General features: G+C 39.5%; 1 long non-coding RNA gene across 1 annotated transcript; it reads right to left on the bottom strand.

Moving 5' to 3' along the window:
- Positions 1-789: 789 nt before the first annotated feature.
- LOC123611362 lies at positions 790-5,626 on the bottom strand. The gene is made up of 2 exons (XR_006718617.1): positions 5,362-5,626; positions 790-1,052 (listed from the first exon to the last, which is right to left on the bottom strand). It is a non-coding gene; the product is annotated as an uncharacterized LOC123611362 (long non-coding RNA).
- Positions 5,627-6,875: the final 1,249 nt, after the last annotated feature.

Here is a 6,875-nt window from a genome sequence, read left to right as displayed (position 1 = left end):
GCGTCCTCCTACACCACCATCTTCTCCTACCTTCCCATGTATTCTTTTAGTAATTGTACGGTTTTATTTTCTTACATTTAAGTAGTTGATCCATTTTGAATTTACACCACTATACATTGTGAGATAGAGATCTAATTTTGTTTTCAGTTATTTACCAAGTTGTACCAATAGCAGTTGCTGGTAAGTTTGTTTTTTTAGGATCTTTAAATATGAATTTTAGGGGCACCTGGGTGGTTTAGTTGATTAAGTGTTGGACTCTTGATTTCAGCTCAGGTCATGATCTTACAGTGTGTGAGATCGAGTCCCACATCGGTCTCGACAGTGTGGAACCTACTTGGGATTCTCTCTCTCCCTCTGCTTCCCTGCTCTCTCTCTCTCACGCATGCTGTCTCTCTCTTTCTCAAGTAAATAAACTTGAAAGAAAGAAAGAAAGAAAGAAAGAAAGAAAGAAAGAAAGAAAGAAAGAAAGAAAGAAAGAAAGAAAGAAAGAAAGAAATAAGAATTTTAGATATCTAGCTAAATGTAATGGTTTCATTATTTTCTAAGCTAAAATTTATAAAAGAAAGGGGTTAGGAAAGTACCCCCTGGTTTGTGCACAATCCACTTGAAGATGGAAGTGAAAATTTAAATTTGTTGTTGAGATTCTTTGATTCACTGGTAACTAGATTGAAATGGATATAGAAAGTTATGTAAGGAAAATGTTAGGTCATGTTAGGGAAATACTGCTATAGATTTTTATTTTCCTTTTACAAATTAAGGGCAAATGATAAGCAAAATTACACATGAGACTCAAAGGAAAAGAGCCATTTTTAGTATAAGTAAATGAACAACCTAAAATGGAATTTGATACAATTCTGTCTCAGTATCAAATATCACTCAGTATCACTCAGTCCCCACTCCTGAATGGCCGAATCAAAATGTCTAGAGCTGGGGGGAAGAATCTTGAGCTGGGACCAAGGGATCTATATTTATAACAAGTTCTCAGATGATTGTAATGTAGGCGCTCCCGCACAAGTTAGTGAACTCACATCTAGGAAACTTTGACTTCTAGCCTGAAAAAGAAAGGGCAGAAGCCAAGTTCAGAACCACAGAACTAGAAAAAAATGCGAAGGAATGACTGGACCCAACCCATTGTCTTCATTCTTATTAAAGGACACACATGTGCTTCCTCTCCCCAAATATTTCAGTAATCCACAAACACCATCAGAAGCTCAATTTCAAAGTCATCACCCCAGCAATCAAGAATTCTTGTCTTTCCACAAATGATGTCTTGCTTTAGTTTGGATCACTTTCTTTTTGTTAAATCCTACTCCAAGAAAAGAGAAAGGAATGAATATTCCTTGAGCTTTGAAAGTGTGCCAGACATTTCATAAACCTTAATGTTTTCACTTGGTTTCCCACAAACGTTGTGAAGTGGATACTATGGCTTTAATGTTTACAGTTAAGAAAACTGAGGCTTGGAGAGATTGTATAACTAGTTTAAGGATACTGAGTAAGTATATTTAGGAGCTGTTTTGTGAAATCTTTCTATAAAGAAGAAAATGATTGATCAGCATCTCTTTCTATGACCCTCAGACAAAACCCATGATGGTTTGAAGATACAATAACCACGCAAATTTTAATCTTTACATATTTAATTTACATTCTTTAGGTACAATTTTGGACCTCAGAAACCTATTTTAAAAATCATCTCTCCTACGATTATCCCTCTTTCTCTTCACTTGCTTGGTCTTTCATCAACGTATGCCTCAGTACCTGACAGTATGTGCTTTAATTTACATATGTATTGCCTGTCCTGTACCACTATATTGAAAGCTCCCAAGCACAGGAGCTTGGTCTGTCTTGTTCTCCACTATATCCTCAAAACTTGGAACACTGGAAGTCATCAATATTTGCTGAAGAAATAACTGAAAGTGAATTCTTCATTCATACTGGCTTCTTTTCTTTACAACTGCCCAGATTTGAGGTTTTGTTCTGTTTTCAAATTCTGAGCATAGAGCTGGGTGTTTGGGTTAATAGCTGGTTTAATAACCTGCTAACTATAGTATCTCCCTGCTATAGATAATATCTCTGCTCCTTGGGAAAATGAAGGTCTGCAGAAAACAGAGCTTTGAAAATCATTATCATCACATCTGAGCTTTCTTTCTTCTGTGCCATCTACTGTCTCTCTACTTTTACTTTTTTCTTTTCTCTATAATTTCCCTTTTTCTCTACTAGGCGCAATCTGTAACATTGTCATTTATTGAGGACTCCCTATGTGTCAAGGAGTGTAAGTTGTATTTCTTGAGGTACTTCATTGTATCATCCCAGACACTCAGGTGTCTTACCTCCATTTTTCACATAAGGAATATGAAGTTCCAGGAGAGTAACTCACCTGCCTGAGGAGAAAGAGCTACGACTCACACCCAAGTTTACATCCACTTAAATCTCAAGCTTTTTTCACAATGTCTTCAGTGTATGAGGGAAACCTGGTTGGCTATAATGTCTCCATGGGCTCTAATGCTACTATTTTCTAAAGACCTGTTACTAAAAGATCTGCTTTGTGAAGCAAAGGTAGGGGAAACATTATATTTCTTTACTTTTATAAATCATGTTAGATATGGTTCATTTCATAATTTACTAAGGTCTGGGGGAAACATAACTTTAGTCATTTTGTGTAGTTTATCAGTGAGAAATGTAAATGAGACCTAATGGGGCTTAAGGAAATAACGGTTATTCCATCAAGTGAAAGAAATCTGGAAATCAGGACTCCAGGTACAGCAGCTCCACAAAGTCATCTAATTCTTAGGATCCTTCCAACATTCTGTTCTGCCATTTTTAGTGCATAATTTTCATACGCAAAATTGTCTCATGGTTTATGACGACTGCTAGAGCTCTTCTCATGCCATCTTCCAGACAGCCAGGAAGGAGGAAAGGTGAAGAAACATGTGCTGTTAAAAAACTTTGCCAAAGGCCCAACCTGTCCCAATCCTCCACCTTCTGTGCCAAATGTGGCCATGGAAGCCTTCCTTCTCCATGGCTCCCGCTGGCTGGCACTTGATGCTCACTTTCCTGATAACCACGCAGCATTCTCCACTTACAGGATGCATTGAAGAAAAGTGTATCATGCAAGTCTCAGCCACCATGGTACCCACTGCCAATCCCTTATTCCCAATCTTAGGCAGCCGTACCTGTTTCCGTGATCTTTTGCAGCATAACAAATAACCCCGAGAGCTTAAATTAAGAGCTTAAAATACAACCAAATATCTCCCGTGGTTCTTCAATTTGGGCGCACCTCAATGGGGAAAGTCTCATCTTTGTTGCAACAATATTTGCAACTGAAAACCATTCGTGCAACTGCTTTCATCTGTCTGTACCACTGGAGCTAGCAAGTCCCAATGTCTCTTCCTCCACAGTCTCTCTCTGTGTGGCCTCTTATCACTTAGTGATCTAGTCAATGCTTATTCCATGGTGTCTGGATCCTAAGAGGCAGTGGTTCAAGGAAAAGTAAGAGAAGCTGTCCTCTAAGGAGCTGGAGGTGACACTAGCAAGGCATCACTTCCTCCATATTCTGCTTGTCAGAAAAAACCATAAGGCCAACCCAGACTCAAGGGGAAGGAAAGAACCTTCACCTCCTGAAAGAATGTGGCCACTGTAACCCACCATTCTATACCCTCCCTTTGAGTTGGACCACTCGTTCTTCAACTACATCTTTAACTATTTCTGTAATTACATCCTCTCAGGACAAGCCAATGATAATCTCTTAATGGATCTAACCTTACTGAACAAACATTTTCAGGCCTGAATGACAAAAAGTTACTAACACAATGCACCTGCCTTTCTCTAGACAAGGGAGCCTATAAGAATTGGTTTCCCATTAAAGAGAAATGTTCTTTTGTTTGCCTTTTGGAAATGAGAAAACAGTGGCAAAAAGTCAAGGAATGTATTATTTCAGTAACATTCCAGTTACAGTCACATTCATATTTTTTAATATAGTTAGCTTCTAATTCCCTGTTGTAGTTTGGTAGAGCATAGACATAAGAAAACAAAACTTAATCATGTTTATAAAGACTTATTTTGACAGCTTCAACTTCATTTATATTCAAACAGTTATCATATCCCTGAAAAAGAACAGACAAATAATTGAGTTGGCTCCCACCTCCCTTTCCTTTTCATTGTTTAAGAAAAATATGGAGTCATTAGTATATAAATTCAGCTCAAAGCAAAAAGAGATCTTATTGGTTTGTAAGCCTGGGAAATCACAAGAAGGTCTGGTTTCAAGTGTAGCTGGATACAGGTGCTCAAATATTATCACCACTGCCTGTTGCTTCCATGTTCTTGGCTACAGCTCTCAATCATTTGGCTTTATTCCCTTCTGCTACAGATGAGCTTTGCCCAGTAACTGGAAACAGAGTTGCTGGCAGCACCACCATAGTTTTCTTCAAGATTAGCCACTCCTAGGAAAAATAACTTCTCCTCCCATCCTAATAATAATCCCAGGGAAAGATTTAATTTTCCTGTTTAGGTCACATGTCCACCTTTGGATGAACTACTTTCCCAGAAGAATGGCATACAAAAATGCCCCCCCCCCCCCACAAAGATGTTCACATTCTAATCTCTGTAGCCTATGAATATGTTACTTTATGAGGCAAAAGGGACATTGCAAATGTGATTAAATTAAGAAACCTTGCAATGGGGGGATTATCCTGGATTATCCAGGTGAGCCCAATACTATCACAAGGATCTTCAGAAGAAAGAGGCAGAAAGAATCAGAGTCTGAGAGAAGGAACTGAGAACTGTGATTATGGAAGCAGAGATTGCATTGCTGTGCTGTGAAGATGGAAGGAGCCACGAGACAAGGAATACAGGTTTAGAAGGTGGAAAAGGCAAGAAGCAGATTCTCTCTTAGCACCTCCAGATGGAACCAGCTGTGCCAATACCAGTTTTGGACTCTGGCCTCTAGAACTGTGAAAGAATAAAGTTTTGTTGTTTTAAGCCACTAGGTTTGTGCTAATTTGTTACAGTAGTGAAAGAAATTAACATATGTGGTTTCCTGATTTGGCTCTGTTTAGTTTACATGTTTTGATCTGTGGTCAAGGAAGGGGATGGGAGTTGATAGGGAAAGGGGCAGAGTGGGAGCATGTGCTTGATGGTACATCCAAGAGCACATAAAATCAGGCAGAACCCCCCGAAAGGAAAATTCCTTTGCTGTATGAGGAAGTAGATAGAAAAGAAAGCATGATAAATATAGCCAACAAGCAAACAACACCATAAACAGTAGATACCACAGTCTAGTACTACCATCTAGTACTACCCATAAGTAAAAATGCTGAGTCCAGCAGGAGGAAGGAATTAACAGAGGCCAGGATGTGTAGGACCTACCGTTGGGCCTGGATAATCACGACTCCACAGCAGCAGCAGCTAAGGTTTTCCTGCTCCAATGTCCTGAAAGACACAGAATTTTGAAGAATAAAGCACCTCTTAGAATCAGTAAGACCTAAGCTCAAATCCTACACTAAGAACAAACACTCTTATCCTGATTTTCAACGGTAACATGGGAGAGCTCATGATGCCTCAACTCTTCCAGAAAGAATGCCAAATGTTGTAGAAGAGGAAATTGAACGTGCACACCGAGAATTTCACAAGGGTCCCCACACAAGTGCACCTTTCCCTGAGTATTGGTTTTATTATTTAAAATTCAGGTTATTGACTTTAATATAGAACTGATATCTTAAAATTCCTGTGAATTAATTTATTTTTTCTTCTCAAGTGTTTGAGTTAATTGATGCTCCAGAAGTTTTGCCATTTTTATTCTGGCTTCAAATAGTCTATAGTGTCAATGATTTACATAACACATGTTACCCACTTGTGGGATTAGGCTCAGGACTCTTCCAGACCTCCAGCTTCTAAGACAATCACCCATAGACTCTGCTGTCCTCAGAGCCTCTGCTGTGAATCAGTTTGGTTTTTCACGGCGCTCCTTAATCTTAGCGTGTGGGAAAGGACTTTCCATAGAACTGCACCAATGTTTGTTTGGGGAAGACAGTCAGAAGGCCAGGAGAAATGAAAAGTCCTTTAGAAGGAGTCATTACAGAGAGGAAAAAACAGAGAGAGAAAGGGAGAACTCTAGATGCACTCATTGTCTGGTTGCAACAGGGGAGAGATCTTAAGCAACTCTGTCCAGTCAGCTCACAAAACCAAGAGAGGTAATAATAACAAGTTAGGGTTTATTGTTTTACACTGCTAAGTTTATGTACCAATAGATAATCAAAACAAGGGTATTGTCTGGAGGAATCTTTGGAAAGGGAAAAAGATAAAATATGTAACTCAGAGGCATAAGCTTCATATGTCTAGGACCCCAGATTCTACCCCTGTACCTCTGATTCACTTTCCATGTTGGATTATAAGGTGTCTCTTTACTTTTTTCATCTCCCCGACTGGAAGACAGTAGGTGCTTCATAAATGTATGGGGAGGGGTGACTATGCGGTTCAGTAGGTTAAGTGTCCAACTTTGGCTCAGGTCATGATCTGGTGGCTCTTGAGTTCAAGCCCTGCATCAGGCTCTGTGCTGACAGCTCAGAGCCTGGAGCCTGCTTTGGATTCTGTGTTTCCCTCTCTCCCTGCCTCTCCCCCTCTCATGCTCTGAATCTCTCTCTCTCTCTCTTAAAAATAAATAAACATTAAAAAAATTTTAAATAAATGTATGGGGAAACTGGAGTAAGGAGACAGGGAGGCTGGGAACTGAGCCCAAGTGATGGGAGCTACAACCAGACTCCTACTGAAATCTTCATGAGTTGAGTTTGGTGGATAGCTCCAAGTAGTACAATGTAGCCTGAAGATGCTGTGCCACCAACTCCATTACCTACCAACTGAATAACCATGTTACTCCATATCCT

The sequence above is a fragment of the Leopardus geoffroyi genome, chromosome C2, assembly GCF_018350155.1.
Source record: "Leopardus geoffroyi isolate Oge1 chromosome C2, O.geoffroyi_Oge1_pat1.0, whole genome shotgun sequence".
Classification (NCBI taxonomy): Eukaryota; Metazoa; Chordata; class Mammalia; order Carnivora; family Felidae; genus Leopardus; species Leopardus geoffroyi.
Note: the sequence above shows the minus strand (reverse complement) of the source record. Positions and strands in the feature narration are given on the sequence as shown.